General features: G+C 42.1%; 1 protein-coding gene across 1 annotated transcript in view; it reads left to right on the forward strand.

The window, feature by feature from the left end:
* The first annotated feature begins 1,505 nt into the window (after positions 1–1,505).
* The window catches only part of LOC124723128 (flocculation protein FLO11), a 196,042-nt gene continuing 177,866 nt past the window's right edge, over positions 1,506–19,681 (forward strand). Inside the window, exon 1 of the mRNA XM_047248315.1 lies at positions 1,506–1,566. The gene's annotated coding sequence lies outside the window, so the exon portion shown is untranslated. The remainder of the gene's footprint in view (positions 1,567–19,681) is intronic.

Consider the following 19,681-nt stretch of genomic DNA (forward strand, 5'->3'; position numbering starts at 1 on the left):
TCGTTAATCCGTTACTAAAAAGGTAATGCCGTTCAACGTTAAAACTTTACTTTACTGTAGATCTAGCGCAAGTGACAGTTAATCATTCACTCGTAATAGTAAAATTCATGTTGATGGCTTTAGTGAAACGAGCAAGTGGACTAAAAGTTTTGCCGTTGTTTCGGACCTCTTGATAAGTATGGAGGTGTGATTACACGTGTCAATCACATCGCGATTACGGGCAGCATGGGGTTCACGCCTGAGCCTCAGGACGTGCGCTAGCAGCGCATGTCGGGTGTTTCAAGCAACTTCGCGTCTCAATATCTCGGGATGTAATGGGAATATTGCGATGCAATCAACGCCATTGTGTATGTGCTTTGTCATGCTATGGATTGCTGAAGAAAAAATATAGGAGGTCCATTTAAAAAAAACATAAGTTTGTGTTAAAAAATACATATGCTTTCGTTTTAGAATGTTTCCAAATATGTACATTCATGGGCCCCAGCCCTACATTGATACCGGTGAAAGTCGTTTTCCAATAGCTGTTATTGTTCCAGAGATATTTTGGGTGGACAAGATAGCTGGGACACCCTGTATATATACAATGAACACATTACTGCACTGAAATTGTGCAGAAGTTATATATACATATGTATATATATAGTTGGTTTTACTGAGGAATTCATCAATGGAGTAGAAGGAGTTGGCCACCAATAAATCCTTTAGGCTTCTCTTAAACTGAATTTCATTGGTTGTTAAGCTTTTTATGGCTGCTGGCAAGTTATTGAAAATGTGTGTTCCTGAATAATGCACACCTTTTTGTACAAGACTAAGTGACTTTAAATCCTTGCGAAGGTTATTCTTATTTCTAGTATTGATTCCATGAATTGAGCTGTCGGTTTGAAAAAGTGATATATTTTTAATGACAAATTTCATTAAGGAATAAATATATTGGGAAGCAGTAGTTAGTATCCCTAGTTCCCTAAACAGGCCCCTGCAGGATGTTCTTGAGTTCACACCACATATAACTCTTACTGCACGTTTTTGTGCCCGGAAAACTTTAGCTTGGCTTGATGAATTACCGCAAAAAATAATCCCATATGACATTATGGAATGAAAGTAAGCAAATCATGCCAGCTTTTTCATTTTTATATCCCCTACATCTGACAAAATTCGCATTGCAGAGATTTGTTAAGACGCTTCAGCAGTTTTGTGGTGTGCTCCTCCCAGTTTTTCTGACTTTCACTGCAGTTACCCTACATTTATAGATGAATTAATGCTACCGTATCAGCGTTTCACAGCCAGAGCGTACCTTCGATTGTAGGTATAAGTACAGACAGTGAAGATCTCTTTGCGTGCAGTGGGCAGAGCGGGACAAAAAGTCTAGGAGCCAGAAGAATGTCTGCAGGTAAGCAGAGCCGAAGCCGGCTGAAGGCCGGCGGCCCTGGAGGGAGATGCTGCGCTGCGATAGGCCGCAACCGGCCATACCTGCGTGACGTCACAAGGAGCTGTCCGCGGCTGCTGCTCCCCTGCCGCCGCCGTCAGTCGGCCAGCCAGCACCGAGACAGCCGCTGCTTCCTTCTTCAGGTCAGTCGCAATTCCCAACCCTCTAGTGGCAAGCTAACAAAATAACCTGCCGTACGCTCTCAATAACATGACAGCTATGCCTGGTGCTAGAAGTGCTTTTGTGAGATTTCTCCTTCCTGCCGCTGGTGAAGGTACGGTGCGACGTCAGACAGCGTAACAGCCCACGCTTTCCAAGCTACCAGGCGACGCTGAGCTCTGAACCTCTGTGAGATCCAAGAAACACGCAACCAGTGGAGCTAAGATAATAAACACCGAGCAAAAGAAGAACGTACTACTTAAAAGAAACGATTATAGATTACCCATTGCGTCAAAACAAGATCTACTGGACAACGAGGTTCTAATTTTACTGGAGTGGTCATTCTACAGACCCGGAACACGCAACCGATGGAGGAAAAATTTTTACGAAATCTTCAGGTAATTCAAAACTATCCGAATGGTGATACTTAACGATATTTCTGATAGAATCAAATAGTGCTCCAAAGGATGCTTAAATATTAAATCTTTTTGAGAGATATAAAAGTAACAACTGTGCAAACATAATGACGACGGAGGACTTATTTTATTTTAGATGATCTCCAATATGCCGTAGAAAAGCATGAACGTAGAAAGTCATTCTATCATCCAGGATAATAATAAGAGAATACTGTAAAAGCGATCGCTGACATTTGTGTAAAAGACAAGACAGTGTACACTGCTTTAGCAGACGCCTGACAGTGCTTTCGTGTTGGAGGGCTTCTGAGATATTAAGGCAAAAGCGAAAAGATTTTCTACCAGAACGGTTGAAACACGCCATTGTAGATAAATTCATTACACAACATTCCAAGCAGTGATGTACGGTATACATTAACATGGCATTTTTTAATCCCTAAAACATATAGAAGACATTATTTTCCTACAAAACATTCTGAAGAGTTTGCTGCACTGTGTTGTTGCGCTGACTGTAGGCAGCATGAGCAACACAGGTATTTCCTTACCTGACGTCATCTTCTTAGCACCGTCAATACCGAGAAAGTAGGCGTTGGTCCACTCCTCCCACCAACCGAAGTCTGTTTGAAAATGCAGTGTTTCCGGACAGGCTTACAGATACCACTAACCGACAGGAAGGTATAAGTAACGCCTCTTTACAAATAATACTTTTTACAACAGATATTTTACAGAAAACCCACAGATGTAAACTCATACCTCCACCATACGATGCATTGCCTTGTTTTTGACTGAGCTGAATAGAAAAAAGCCAGACAAGCTACTGTTTTTATGTGCATTCTGTTTCTCACATTATATGGAAATTTACAGGTTTCGGTATCGAAATGAAATATTTTTACTGTGTTGACAGGGTGTTTATATTTCGGAAACGGGTAGACATCACGAGGGTTTCCAAGAAACAACACTATTCTGCAACCATTTCATCACGCATATCTCTGCAGTTATATTTTTTGTGCTGAAGTAAACTACTATCTGATAAAAATTCCCTTGGCTGCATCACAAATAAAACTCTTGAGACGTACAGTCACTTTGTTAACCATCTTCGGCCACAATAAACAATATTATTTTATATTTCAGCCGAAACCTTTAAGAAGAAACTTACTTTAATAATCCAATTTAAAAATGGGAAATCGAGACGGTAAGAACAACAGAAATTCGTCAGTCACGGAACCTCCTCTAGGATGCTTAGTGCAAACAGTCGTTTCCCAACGAAAATCACTATTAACAGCGTTCATTAACGAGATCCAGTAAGTGCATATAAACGTAAGAAAATCCATAGACATAGCCTACATTCTGAAGAAAGAGTCTTCGCTGACAGTAAAGGAGCCGTAGAATAAGTAATTATCAAATTCATTACTACTCATAGAAATCAAAATAACTAGAAATACTCTGGAATGGCCCCTGTATTGAATTCCATTGACTTAATTTTTGTTGGGTTTACATGAATAGTTAAGTAGGTTTGTACTATTCGCTATATACGATGTTATCCTCGAGGAGGGCAGATGGGATAACAGAAGTGAAAGGATATTGTTGAAGAGATTTCTAAACAATGTTTGCCTATCGCCATGTGTTGATATTCATATAGGTATCTTACCTGTCTCTCACTTTGAAATGATGACTCGCTGTTAATTACTCTTTCATGATTCGCAACAAGTTTTCCTTCTTTTGTCACACTTCCATCTCTGACATTCTAGCAGGAGAACGTATTAGGTACTCCCCTATATGAAAGAGTCTTTCACTGGCACCGAATACTAGTTCATACCAAAAGAGCGAAATTTTCGGATGCTTGCGACATAAAACTGAATTGTAAACTGTAATGATAAAATTGTGTAGATTACTACAGACTCTCGACGTGTTTGTGACTGTATAATTGTTACTTTTAAATTGATGCAAATGAATTAACTTAAAACATCCATTGAAATGGTATTTCATTCGATCAGAAACTTCGAAGTTTTCTGGAGAAAGCTCAAGCCTATATTTTATCTGTCATTTTATAAGGTTGTTTTTGAAGGGACCCAACACAAGCAGAGAACGACATGTTTTAGTGAACAGAGTAAATTAACCCTTTCATATCTAAATTTCTTCTGGAGGAAGGAAAATTTTTCTTTATGCTGTAATGCTCGTAGGTGATTTTTTAATGATTTTAGATGCATGATTTATACAAATATATGTACCCATTTTCAATACATATTTTCAACATTTTACTTCTTTTTATGGACGAAAGTAAATAATATTGAAATATTCATTGTTGTAATAAATAAACTGATAATTCAATAATTACTATGCAGAATAACAAAAATAATGTTCAACTGGACAATGGAGTATAGCTAACTAAAAACTTCCTTGAATTCTGGCGGTCACAAGCTGCTGCGCACTGGTACTTTCACTTGTTGATATTTTTATTGTGATGCCCAACAGGTGGGAGCAGTTGTACGTGATAAAAAAATTGAACATTCACAAATGTGTTCATGAGATTTCCATTGAGGAAAAATATTTCTGTGTCAGCTAATGCACACTAAATATTAAGTACACAATTGTAACCAGAGGGTCTGAAGGGGTTAAACACACAGTGGAATCTGTGCAATTTTCATTCCAGACACCGCAACAGTTTCCACTTATGTTTATATTTTATTATTTCTGAAAAAAATCAATTGAAATTGTTTTTTCTGGAAACCGTAGAGCTCGTGACTTACAAGACTGATGTTAAATTGGTAACAAAATACACTAAGTGAAGCGTCTTACTAAATATACAGAGCAGGAATAGCTTTCGTACAATAGCGCACCAGTATTAGCTACACTTTGCTCAGATAACAGTCAGCATAATAGCAAAGCGTAATAGCTCCCGACGGCTGAGATCATAATTTGATGATAAACGTCTCGTCGATGTAAAGATCATTGAAAACAGCTTCTGTAGCAAATGACCAAGGATGGGGGAAGGAAACTGAGTGAGTGAAGCAAGTTCAAAGGTCGGACGAAGGCAACGGTTTCCCATCTCCCACTGCACTGTGCCTAGTACAGCATAATGGTGCTCGAACTAGCCTTTCGGTCAAGCTTTATATTTATCTAAGAAGAAGGAATGACAAATTTGGCATATCATTTTCTGCTGTGCAATGATATTCTGAATTTTTGTTGTAGAAACCTGAAAACTGTTGAATTTTGATTGGGAATCTGTACTGGAAAGTTGTAATATTCTCACGAGTATTTTTATAGATTGTTTTTTTTTACAAAGGACACAAACAGGTAGTGTAGGAAGGGTCCTAAAAGACTCCAAAAGTGTGTAAAGTTTGTATAATGACGTTATTTTCCGTACTCTTGGTACTTAGTAATTAACTCTTATGTTTTCTTGGTTAAAATGTTTAGTAATTTCGAAGTTGAGCTCTCAACAACCAGTCTCTGCATGATCCAGATTTTAGTTTGTCCTCGGACAAATACAAAGCGGTTGTTTTTTTTTCTTCTGTCGTGAACTGTTACAAAAAGCAAACACGCTAAGTACGAAAGGGACACATTTTTAATTTAGTAGTTATATATTACTTCTAAGAACTACGTAAGTTCTTTGACGACAGAAAAGAGAACGGCATGTCACATCGTAACTCAACAAAGTGCCCTGAGTTGAACGATGCCTCTAGTAAGAATATGGTGACTTCCTTCCTTTAAAAAGCCTTCGGTAGAACGAATAGCACTTCTTTTAGTGTTCCTTAAGTTGAATAACGTAGAGCCCACGGTAAATTTCCACCATCACCAATTAAGCACCAACAGCAGAGGATAATGTTTGACTATAGTTGTTGGACAATACATGACCCTACATATATTCTTCTGGATGCTTAACGACCATTAAGCACGTAAGGTGGTGATGCAAATGGTAAGATATAGAGACCCCTTATGAACGAATCAAGCATTATTTTTCCACAGAATCACTATGCATGTTGAAATATATCTTGCTTTGAGATACCTAGGTAACGTCTTTAACGAAGAAATTGACATCAAGCTCTTGCAGTCATATCTTGATTGCTGAATACGTCCTTAATCGCCAGTTTACAAACCAAATCATTTGCCACATGTTTTATATTAAAGCGGATGCAATGAAAGCGTTTTATCTACAGTGTCCGTTGTCGTCGAAGGCAGAGCGAATAGGTCGCCAACTGCTCGCACCCTATCGCAAAGCAATGAGTAACTACACCATATCCATAGGTGACAGTAGCAATTTCCAACTCATGTCCGTTCGTAATTTTGCACCTAGATTTGTAACAGATGTGACAGATTCTACAAATTTTCTTCTGATCTTGTAATGTGATACTATCTAATTGTCTCATTATACTCACTAATTATCTCATTATATCAGAACTTAAGAATTTTAGGCAGTCTGCTGTTTCACGCCTAAAATTCAAGACTCTTTCGAAAAAGTTAAGACAGTCGTATTTGTTCTTAATGTTAATAAATTGGTAATAAATATAAGGAGAACATTCTTTGTGGGACTTTGAATGTGACTCTATGCTGTTGCCTGCACTATTTATTACGCTTCAATGAACGTGTATGCAGGTCTGCGTCTGTAACTACTCACAGAGGCTGTAACACGGCGGATACTCTACTGCTGGTGATCCAGGTAGCAGGAAGCAAATCCTGTGGACCGGATAAGCAATGGCTACAGTGAAAGGACGAAGTGGCCGTTGACCGCTCACAAGTCTTTTCTGCTTCAGTGGAAGCGTTTTCTCTACAAGGAACGTTTTCGTCGAAGAAAAAGCGAATCAATGGCCAACTGCTTGTATCCTATTTCAGGCAAATGAGTAACTGGACCATTTCTGTAAGTGGCAGTAGCAAACTGAGGTATTTAGGAAGAAGAAAAATAAGATCATGGCATGGATTATCTGTTCATCCACGACCGCATCGGAAAATTACGGAATTTCTGTGTTTTTGCGCGATTTTTGTACATGCTATGCCAAAATTGGTTCGAGCAAACAAATCAGTTTGTATTATAACCATGACAGTAGCATAACTATACATCACAAATGTGCGAACCCTAACGTCGATTACTGTTTCTCTTAGCCTCCACCAACAAATGACTTAACACTATTTTTTTACAAATGTTGTAGACAGTGAACATACTGGGAGTGATGAATTTAGATATATCCTCTTACTTGTAGTTTACTGCAAGTACTGCAAGGAACTTCGTTTTTTAAGACATTAGCTTTCAAATCATAACTAATCGGTCAAGAGTAATAGTGGAATACTGCAACAAAAACTTCACTTTACAAAACTGCGGCATTAACTACGCACACTAAAATTAGAGCAAATAATATTTCACTGACTATCTTAATTTATTTCAGTTTAGAGAGCACAAGTATTAAAAATAAATCGAAGCATTCCTACTGTTAACTGTGATGGAAAACATAGTAGTATTTGGAAAAAAAATTTTCTTCTGCGTCGTAGTGTTCCATATCAGTAATGGATAATAATTGAACTTGAAAAACATAGTTATTACTGCGACCGCTACTAAGGTTGTGCAAAACCTGGAAGAAATTATTGTTGTTAGAACACTTTCTACCTCTGTATAATGCGAAAAAGATAGAATGAAGTATCCAGATGTCACCATCACATAATAAATATTACCTTCTTTTTCTCTCCTGTCGATGGGGTGGTGAACCTGCTTTGCAATACGTAGGCGATCAATCTGGGTTTTGCTCCCGAGGCCGTTTAGCATGTTGGACTCGTGTAATGGACGAACCCGCATAAGGTGTGCAGGAGACAAATTAACTGTTACGTTTTCGTACTGTCCCGTCACATTCTAACAACGCTCGTAACCGCATCTAACACTGCATACTTGGTGCGGGAAAACAGAAAGATTGAGTTTAACGACCAGTCTGCTACCGGACACTTAACTAAAATTGCTATTACTTTATTGCCAATTAGTTGGCGAGAATGTCTTCAGAAGGCACCGATAACAATATGTAAACCTAAAATACGTTCGAGAGGAAGGACAAACTACATCTAATTTTCTGAAGCCTTTCCGTCTCAAGAGCCTGGACTCATATCCAGAAGCGGGGTTCAAATGATTTTCCAATTCTTACCGTACGTACGTTTTCTACAATTTCCATAAAACACTGAAAGCGAATATCGGCATTGTTCTCCAGCAGGTAAGTGTTACTTTCTTCCTTCCATACTTCTGTAACTGATCTGAGCAAATGGTCTGCCTATAATGATTTCGTCGGCGATGAGACAAACTGTAATTTTCCTTTCCTCTTTTGAATACCCGAATACCTTTGAGGTAAGTCCCATGAGGATAAGGCAGCTCTCACTTTTCCCAGTGCGGTCTTTTTTTCATAAAATGCAAATTGTGTTTTTTTTCATATATTCTACTACTACAGCGACGCGCTTACACACGATATAAGCATCCCTTTGCTTTCCTAAACTTTTCGGAACGCTTCGAAATTGTCTGAACACAAAGAGCCACAAAGAATTTAATTATGAACTTAGAAAACAGGTTCAAATGGCTCTGAGCACTATGGGACTTAACTTCTGAGGTCATCAGTCCCCTAGAACTTAGAACTACTTAAACCTAACTAACCTAAGGACATCACACACATCCACGCCCGAGGCAGTATTCGAACCTGCGACCGTAGCGGTCGCGCGATTCCAGACTGTAGCGCCTAGAACCGTTCGGCCACTTCGGCCGGCTAGAAATCAGGCAGAACGACGTCGTCGCCTGTTAAGCAAACATTTAAGCTCATGGCAATTAGAACATCTCGGAACTTATAAGGGCAGAGAGGAGTGTATTCATCTGAAAGAATATGTAGAAGAGATTATCACAGACACCTGGTACGAGGACATCAGATTCAGCATGTCGACAAATACGAAACATGTTTTCTCAATAGCTAGGAGCAGGTGGCTGTGTAACCTTCACATCTAAAATGGATAGGCAATTAAAACTTAGTTTACGATTGCGCTATACCCCAAGTAGAACTAATATTATATTTTGTCTTGAAACAAAGACATATGGGTGTTTATCCTACCTCGTGTTTATCTTATGTTGTCACTACAATGGTTATGAAAAGAGTATGTGTGTTCCAAGGTTTCATCGTATAAAACGTGTAACTAGGTAGACAGCACACGTAACAACACTGTCTTGACGGTTTCTGGGCTTGCCAACGCCACAAAAAAAAAAAAAAAAAAAAAAACTCCAGTTTAATATTCCTCCACAAGAGAAGACAACGAAAAAGTGCTTTAAAAATTATTCGATATTTGGTTCTCATTATTTTCTTTGAAGTATTAATAAAGTGAACTGATTGCAACATCTACAGGCCACAAATTATCCTGCGTCATTTATAATACGGCGTGATTCCTTAGAAATTACGTCAACGTGCGCATGTTGCGAAATAACGTAACTGACGCGACTAAAAACTCAGTCATGAAGACAGTGGTCAGAGTTTACACAATTTTCCAGTCTCCATTGGTGGGCAGTTGATGATACCAGAACAGATGACACTGTCTCACGGTTGCTCAGAGCCTAACTTGGAGACGTAACTAAAATTTCTGTGCACGTCCGAGGAAGCCTGAGCAGGACCCACTGTCCGTACCAATGTGAGGCCAGTATAAGTCGTGACTTCTACAATTTGTGGACATACATCTCAACATGTATTGTTGACAAACTCGTAAATTTCCATATGAGTAAAAGAAACGACACTTGAAAGCTTCACTGTGTACCTCTCCTAGTCATACTTCTAAATTTAAGGATTTATACTTCCATCTTCCTCCTTTTAAGGAAGATCTAATTATCGTTAACATTGAGGTCTTAACTGAGAGCGTAATCTTAATTCAAATGGCTCTGAGCACTATGCGACTTAACTTCTGAGGTCATCAGTCGCCTAGAACTTAGAACTAATGAAACCTAACTAACCTAAGGACATCACACACATCCATCCCCGAGGCAGGATTCGAACCTGCAACCGTAGCGGTCGCTCGGCTCCAGACTGTAGCGCCTAGAACCGCACGGCCACTCCGGCCTGCCTTTAATTTGGGTACGAAGCATTGCCACTGCTAGCTGAAGTGCAGAAACTTATTGTTCTGTTTCATGTGACATTCGGAAGAGATAGGAGCCACGAATTAAAGCACATATCTAAAACTGCCTGATTATCCACGAGAGTACATAAAGTCAGTATACAAAAGGACACGTTTTGCACTAAGACACAATGGAAAGTTGTTAAATAAGTGAACATGTAGAGCACCTCGTCCTGAACACTTCTTCGTGTCTTACTTGGTATGATTTCCAGCCTGCATCTTGTCACGAAGCCTATAGCTATCTAAAACTATGTCACTTTAAGAAACTAGAAACGAATTGCTTAGCGGTGTTGTTTGTAGAATAGGTGTGTCTTGTCAGCTGACTTGGGCGAGAAGAAGGAGCTTTTTGACATGACGGCGTGAAAAGGCAACAATGTTGGGCGCATTGCAGAGGCCGAGGCCGGTCTGTCGCTTTCACTTTCAGCTTTTTGTGTGGCCGCTGCCTTGTTCTCGCGCCGCTTAGCCACCGCCTAACAACAGCTTCACACGCACTGGCCGCGCTACTGCTACTCTGCTACTGCTAACACTGCAAGAGTACGTTACTAGTAAAATGTTGTTGTTTACATTAAATTACACGCAATTAAGTTAACTGCGCTCGTTGTCGATGATAGCGGGTCAACCTAAATCATTTGAAAATCTCAGATAAATTAAAGATTCATATAACAAGATCAACGCACTGCTAAGTGGTTACAGTGTACGCGCAGGAAAAGTTCTGCTACGTTGACCGATATACACTGAACCGCCAAAGAAACTAGTATAGGTATGCGTATTCAAATACAGAGATATATAAACAGGCAGAATATGGCTCTGCGGTCCGCAACGCCTATTTAAGACAACAAGTGTCTGGCACAGTTGTTAGGTCGGTTACTGCTGCTACAATGGTGGGTCATCAAGATTTAAGTGAGTTTGAACGTGGTGTTATAGCCGACGCACGAGCGATGGAACACAGCATCTCTGAGGTAGCGATGAAGTGGGGATTTTCCCGTACGACGATTTCATGAGTGTACCGTAAATATCAAGAATCCAGTAAAACATCAAATCTCCGACATCGCTGCAGCCGGAAAAAGATCCTACAAGAACGGGACCAACGTCGACTGAAGAGAATCGTTCAAGGTGACAGAAGTGCAACCCTTCAGCAAATTGCTGCAGATTCCAGTGCTGGGCTATCAACAAGTGTCAGTGTGCGAACCATTCAACGGAATATCATAGATATGGGCTTTCGGAGCCGAAGGTCCGCTCGTGTACCCTTGATGACTGAACGACAAAAAGCTTTACGCCTCGCCTGGGCCTGTCAACACTGACATTGGACTGTTGATGACGGGAAACATGTTGCTTGTTCGGACGAGTCTCGTTTCAAATTGTATCGATCGAGCGGTCGGACGTGTTCAGATATGGAGATAACTTCATGAATCCACGGACCCTGCATGTCAGGAGGGGACTGTTCAAGCTGGTGGAGTCTCTGTAATGGTGTGGAGCGTGTATAGTTGAAGTAATATGGGAGCCCTGATACGTCTAAATACGACGCTGACAGGTGACATGTTCGTAAGCAGTCGTCCGAACACCTGCATCCATTCACGTCCATTGTGCATTCCGATGGACTTGGGTAATTCCAGCAGGCCAATGCGGAACCCCACACGTCCAGAATTGCTACAGAGTGGCTCCAGGAACACTCTTCTGAGTTTACACACACCCACTGCCCACCAAACTCCCCACAGATGATCTGGGATTCCTTGCAACGTGCTGTTCAGAAGAGATCTCCACCCCCTCGTACTCTTATGGATTTATGGACATCCCTGCGGAATTCATGGTGTCAATTCTCTCCATCACTACTTCAGACATTAGTCGAATCCATGCCACGTCGTGCTGCGACACTTCTGCGTGTTCGCGGGTGCGCTACACGATATCAGACAGGTGTACCAGTTTCTTTGGCTCTTCAGTGTATAACGCCTTCCAAAAGTCATAGGACACGAAATAAACCTGTACGTCGTTCTCTACTGCCTCCTGGATATTACACAGTCCATTTCAAAACGATCGCTGTATCCGGCATTCCCATTAATTATTGTATAGGGGACTGTCTGGCGGTCGGGGCTCAAAGAATGCAGATTTTAGTGGCGCAGCAGGGGAGTATGAAAACTATTGCTCCTGATCCAGAGGAATGTCTCTACTTCGTTTTCGGGAGTAGAAGTGTTTTCATGTGTGAGAGAGACAGAGGAAGGTAGGAAGAGAGAGAGAGAGAGAGAGAGAGAGAGAGAGAGAGAGAGAGAGATATGTCCTTTCTTTTCCCTCCACTTTTTCTATTCCTTTTGTATGTAATAGTTTGTTCCTAATCTCAGTGTGCGTTTATTTTTGTTATTTACAAGTATGCTCATGTTATTGTTGACAGTTTTCTGTACTGAAATATTCTGCGTGGATCATGTAACCAGATTCGCTTCCAAGGGGTTTCAATGGCTATTTGTTTTTTATGTTAAAGCTTCTCCTTGCAACTCATTTCTATGCTGATTTCTGTGTATTCCACTGTATCTGGTATTATTCCAGAGCTCGAGTGCCTGTATTTTTTTTTCTGTTACAATGTTTAGTGGATCTCCTCTGTATCATTAGTTTTTAATGCTGTTTTTAAACTTGTCTCCCGTGGATGTTGGCGTTATGAGTGAGTTTACTGTAGCATGTGAGTTTGTTGTAGGATGTCTCCCTTGCTCCGTTCATGTTGTTTTTGCTTTTATGTGGCCGGTGTTCTGACTTATAGTTATCGCCGTCAGGACATTGTAGCGAAGGTAGTAGGTGGATCTGTAGAGGTCAGTTATGAAAAACTTATGTTGAAAAACAAAGCTAAATAGATCAGATGAATTGCAAAAATATTTTCCATGCTTCAGCTGTTAATTAATAGGACAAACGCGTATTTACAGCGTGCCTCGTAGTTGGTCACTGTTATTGCAGCACGTTGTTTTTGTCACCTTATTGAAGATATCGAAAGTCAATAATGGAAAGGAATTCCCGTTCACGGAGAATACATAAATAGTGAAGTTGAATATTTTCTCCCAGCCGCAAGCTCTCATACTTGACGATCCTCGCCGCGGAGAGTTCCGGGCAGCTGAGGGTAGTCCAAACAGCTCTTCGTTGAAATTAGGTACCGAACCTAACTAGTTTGCTTACGTGTATGCGATACAAGTAGTTCTATAATTGCGCCCTCATCTTCAATTTCCCAGCTTACGGAGCTTTCTCTTAATTACGCGCAACTCAATAGATTGAGGGATCTTCATGAGAAAATATTGCGTCATAGTAATAACGTAGACTAAACTGTAGCGGGGAATCACAGTATATTTGTAGCATGCCAGTAAAAGACAGGTTAATGTGTTTGCAACAGCCTGAGTGGGCAAACAGGCTGAGGTCTTCGACAGAGTGATGCTGATTGCATGTTTCGTGACTTTGGAACGACGAATCATAGGGAAGCAGGAGATCACAGCTAACACGTTTAGGTGGCATTACGTGTGGCCGGATCATTGCCAAATTAGAGGCTGACCACACTCAGTAAACAGTCGGCCAGAATTTGAATTTCGCTTATAATGTCATTTCACGGCTTTGGATAGTATTCCAGGAAAGGGAAAACATTCAACGGCAGTACGGACAAGGTCGTCAGAGTTATAAAAAAACCATTACTGCGATCATTATCTTAGTTTAACTGAAAACGTTGATCCATCATGGCGGCAACACTGTCTAGAGACAGCTGGGCCACACATTTATTGCAAGACTGCGATACGCCGGCCCTGTGGCCGAGCGGTTCTAGGCGCTTCAGTCCGGAACCGCGCTGCTACTACGGTCGCAGGTTCGAATCCTGCCTCGGGCATGGATGTTTGTGATGTCCTTAGGTTAGTTAGGTTTAAGTAGTTCTAAGTCTAGGGGACTGATGATCTCAGATATTAAGTCCCACAGTGCTCAAGGCCATTTGAACCATTTTTTTTACTGCGAAAGGTCTTTTCGAGGAATTGCTCTGGGACCAGCAAGATGCTTTCTCTTCACAGAAAGGCACCATGCAGTTAGATGAATGTTATGAGTGGATCCAGCAACGTTTGAGATAATGTTCTGTTCACGGATGAGTCGCAGTTTAGTCTGGAGAGTGATTCTCGTTCATCTGGGGCACCTCTGGGACACGTTAAAATCATGTCAGTATTAGCATTATCCATTACGGATGTGAGCTAACGATTATAATGTTTTTACAGTAATAATTAATAACATTCAGCGGTAATTTTTGCCCCACACGTAACTCAACAACGCGTTTCGAGAGACAATGCGCTCATCATTAGATGTAGAACTTAGCTCGTGAGGTTAAAACGCTATAATATTGTCAAAAGCTGTATAAGGCTGCTGGTCGACCACATTTTTGGCTATAGGAATGTTGCAATGTCAGAAGACTGTACCGAAATGCAAGAAGATCTGAAGAGGAGCGACAATGAGTGCTGGGACTGGCAGTTGATCCTGAATATAAAGAAATGTTATGTTTTGCACACAAATAAGGTTGTGCTACTCTCTTAGCCATAAATCTCTAGAAACGGTAACAACTGTAAAATACCACGGAGTAACAGCCCGTAGCTATTTAATATGGAATGAGCGTATAAAATTAATTCCGTGAAAAACTGATGCGAAACTGCATTTCATTGGAAGAATATTAAGCAAATGTAACTCATCCACAAGAGAAATGACTTACACTACTGGCCATTAAAATAGCTACACCAAGAAGAAATGCAGATGTTAAAAAGGTATTGATTGGACAAATATGACATGTGATTACATTTTCACGCAGTTTGGGTGCATAGATCCTGAGACATCAGTACGCCGAACAACCACCTCTGGCCGTAATAACGACCTTGATACGCCTGGGCATTGAGTCAAACAGAGCTTGGATGGTGTGTATAGGTTCAGCTGGCCATGCAGCTTCAACGCGATACCACAGTTCATCAGGAGTACTGCATTATCCTGCTGAAATGTAGGGTTTCCCAGGGATCGAATGAAGGGTAGAGCCACGGGGAGTAACACATCTGAAATGTAACGCCCATTGTTCAAAGTGCCGCCAAAGCGAACAAGAGGTGACCGAGACGTGTAACCAGTGGCACCACATACCATAACGCCGGGTGATAAGCCAGTATGGCGATGACGAATACACGCTTCCAATGTGCGTTCACCGCAGTGTCGCCTAACACGGATGCGACCATCATGATGCTGTAAACAGAACCTGGACTCATCCGAAAAAATGACGTTTTGCCATTCGTGCACCCAGGTTCGTCGTTGAGTACACCATCCCAGGCGCTCCTGTCTGTGATGCAGCGTCAAGGGTAATCGCAGCCACGATCTCCGAGCTGATAGTCCATGCTGCTGCAAACGTCGTCGAACTGTTCGTGCAGATGGTTGTTGTCTTGCAAATGTCCCCATCTGCTGACTCAGGGATCGAGACCTGGCTGCACGATCCGTTACAGCCATGCGGATAAGATGCCTTTCATCACGACTGCTAGTGATACGAGGCCGTTGGGATTCAGCATGGCGTTCCGTATTACCCTCCTGAACCTACTGATTCCATATTCTGCTAACAGTTATTGGATCTCGACCAACGCGAGCAGCAATGTCGCGATACGATAAACCGCAATCGCCATAGGATACAATCCGACCTTTATCAAAGTCGGGAACGTGATGGTACGCATTTCTCCTCCTTACACGAGGCATCACAGCAACGTTTCACCAGGCAACGCCGGTCAACTGCTGTTTGTGTATGAGAAATCGGTTGGAAGCTTTTCTCATGTCAGCACGTTGTAGATGTCGCCACCGGCGCCAACCCTGTGTGAATGCTCTGAAAAGCTAATCATTTGCATATCACAGCATATTCTTCCTGTCGATTAAATTTCGCGTCTGTAGGATGTCATCTTCGTGGTGAGCAATTTTAATGGCCAGTAGTGTATAAAACTCTTGTACTGCAAATTCTTGAGGATTCCTTGGCTGTCTCTCACCAGGTCAGATTGACATAAGTGAATGGGAAGATCCAACGAAGAGCAGCGCGTTTCGTCACCGGATCGTTTAGTAAACGCGGGCGCGTTGTGGATATGTTCAACGAACTCCAGTAGTAGACATTACGAGAGAGGTGTTGTATATCAAGTAGAGGTTTACTATAAAGGTCGTAAAGTCTAGAATCGGTACGCCAATTTGACAAAATTGCGTTAAGCACTGAGGCAGTCATCCCACCGACGCACGAGGTTGGAGATACCCCTTTGGTTAAAACACCGTGTTTTAACTGTCAGCTGCACATCCTCGTCCGATAGGAATCGTCGACAATTCGAGGCCTTTTTTAAGGGACCGAAGGCGTGATAACTGCATAGGGAGAGATCAGGACTATTGTGCGGGTGCTCGAATGTTTCCCACTTGAGTCGGCGTAACTTCTGTGTTCCGACATTTGCGATATGGGGACGTGCTTTATGATGAAGCACCAGCACCCCTTGCACGATACTTGGCACATCACTCCACAACGGGGGTTTTCGACAGACATGCTGCCCCATACACATTCTTCACCCTCCGACGGATGTGTACTGGTGTTCGTTATTCGGCAGCCAAGAAAAGAATAACAGTACGTTGGTCCTGTTTGGAAGCGTTTGGTAATAACGTTCCATAGTTCACGCTTCCGCATTTACCATACGCAAGTCACAAACACACGAATGCCACACTAATCCTTTGCTACATGTCGGTGCTTATACACCGGCATCGGATTACTGCTACTTTGTGTGTATCTCGCAGCAACACCTCAAACAGAAACTTTTTGACTGCCTGGAATATTAAAATTTGGAGAGCGTACGTTCCTTGAAATTAATGTATTACTTCCCCCCCCCCTTCCCCCCGCCCCCACATGTGTCTCACGAAATGACCACGACGGGAAAAACCAAGGAATTAGAACTGATACGAGGACTTATCAGCAATCACTCTGGGCATGCACCGATAGCGAATGGAATAGGGAAGAGGGAGTAGGAATTAATAATGGTAACATAAGTTACACACCATAGGGTGGCTCGCGGATTACATATGTAGAGTTGCCAGTGTTCTCGTCTAGCGCGACATCATGGTTCAGATGGCTGTAAACACTGTGGGACTTAACATCTGAGTCCGCTAGACTTAGAACTACATAAACCTAACTAACCTAAGGACATTACAAACATTCATGCCCGAGGCAGGATTCGAACCTGTGACCATAGCAGCAGCGTGGTTCCGGACTGAAGGGCCTAGAATCGCTCGGTCACAGCGGCCGGCGCGACATCATGTTATGAGCGTTTACGCCACTACGTGCGTTGCTGTGTTACTCTACGGTTGCCGTGTATAGGGATGACATATGCAGGCGATTTGGAGCTTTACTGTACTGCATGGCCGGCCGGGGTGGCCGAGCGGTTCTAGGCGCTACAGTCTGGTACCGCGCGACCGCTACGGTCGCAGGTTCGAAAAAAAAAATGGTTCAAATGACTCTGAGCACTATGGGACTTAACATCTATGGTCATCAGTCCCCTAGAACTTAGAGCTACTTAAACCTAACTAACCTGAGGACATCACACAACACCCAGTCATCACGAGGCAGAGAAAATCCCTGACCCCGCCGGGAATCGAACCCGAGAACCCGGTCGTGGGAAGCGAGAACGCTACCGCACGACCACGAGCTGCGGACCACAGGTTCGAATCCCGCCTCGGGCATGGATGTGTGTGATGTCCTTAGGTTAGTTAGGTTTAAGTAGTTCTAAGTTCTAGGGGAGTGATGACCTCAGATGTTTAAATCCCATAGTGCTCAGAGCCATTTGAACCATTTGTACTGCATGTGTATATGAGTTCCAGCTGAAGGAGGGCGTTATTGTGCCTCCCTCGCCCCCCCTCCCCCCCACTGACGTGATAGATGAGTACTTGCAACATGAGGACATCATATTGTGGAGAGTCCAGCTCGCAAAGCGGATTTAAATCCGACTGAACACGCACGGTACGAGCTGAGGAACTTTAGCCCTAACATCCGCATTGCAGTCCTACAGAGTGCGCTTGTCCAACAATAGAAGATACAGTCGCTGAGCCATGCTGGAGTAGTTGATCTACAGTATATGGAGCTGGTGAGAATTTTATGTTATTATGCGAGAACATCACACGCCGTATCGACACCACCCACGGTAAGTGCCACGCACGGGTTATGGCGGATTTTCTCGAGTACCTAATATGCGCATCACTGGACCACGTATCATAATGTTGCCTGGACAGCTTTCAATTTGCTTATCTTCCCAATGCCTCGTGCCTTGCTTCGTGGATCTTAAAGATCACTTAATTGATATAGAACTACATGAATGGTACATACTGCACTCAAGAATCAGCTGTAGATTCAAGCAGAAATGCATCAAGACGATAGATGCATAGCTTGCTCTTCTTTTTATGACCATTCGTCACTGCTGGTTAGGTCTGTGGCAGAAAATCTTAGTAGGCTGTTACCTTCACTCTACATTACCTCTTCTTTCTAGTTATCTTTACTTTCTATGTGTCTCGCAGACGAAAAGTTAGGCGTTTATTCATTCACTGGGACACAGAGAATAGTGTACTCTCAGTTTTTTAGAAAGTTGATCACCAAGTACTTCATTTTTTTACGCCCGAAAGGAAAACCTGCTTCTTTCTGCGAGTGAAAAGTAGGCTCCATCTTCCTGCAGATCCCATAGGTTCTTTTTCAGACATTTTCCGACTAACCTTGAACAATGTAGTTTAGAAGCTCAGCCTCAAAACCCGTGAAGCTACTGTTCCATACAGCAAGATTCCTGATGGCAGTTGACACCAATATAGTTTTCCAGAAAACGAACAGAACTGTGTAAACTATTACAGCGAAATAAAGCCATCAGACGTAAAGCTGACTGTGCGCACTTATCTTTCCATAATATCTTATGGATTTTGTGGATGAATGGTTCAAATGGCTCTGAGCACTATGGCACTTAACACCTTAGGTCATCAGTCCCCTAGAACTTAGAACTACTTAAACCTAACTAGCTTAAGGACACACACACATCCATGCCCGAGGCAGGATTCGAACCTGCGACCGTAGCAGTCCCACGGTTCCGGACTGTAACGCCTAGAACCGCACGGCCACCGCGGCCGGTCCTTTTGTGGATGACATTTTGTCTCCAGACTGCCTCATACTACATACAAACTAGTCCCCGTTACGTCATATTTCTGTCATAGGAGTATATGAATTATTCGAGTCATACCTTTCCAGATGTTTGGATGAGCTACTACAAGCAATGTTTTGAAGATGTCTCCGGTCAATCTTCCGAGAAACGCAAATTATCGGTAATGACTCACTCGAGGACATCGGTTTCTTGCATCTATTACCTCAATTAATATCCTAGCTGAAGTTCTGAGGCTATGCTGGTAGATTGCGCGCTAACCGTGTATAGCGAAATTATATGCCAAATGTCGCTACTCTTGATCATTTTGTTCTATGTACGCACTTTTTGTTCTCTTACGCGTGATTTCGATCCTTAAACCATCTTTTTCATTATCACTGAAACTGGGTACAACATATACAGGAAACCAGCCAGCTCGGCACGTC

This window comes from Schistocerca piceifrons, chromosome X, assembly GCF_021461385.2.
Source record: "Schistocerca piceifrons isolate TAMUIC-IGC-003096 chromosome X, iqSchPice1.1, whole genome shotgun sequence".
Taxonomy (NCBI): Eukaryota; Metazoa; Arthropoda; class Insecta; order Orthoptera; family Acrididae; genus Schistocerca; species Schistocerca piceifrons.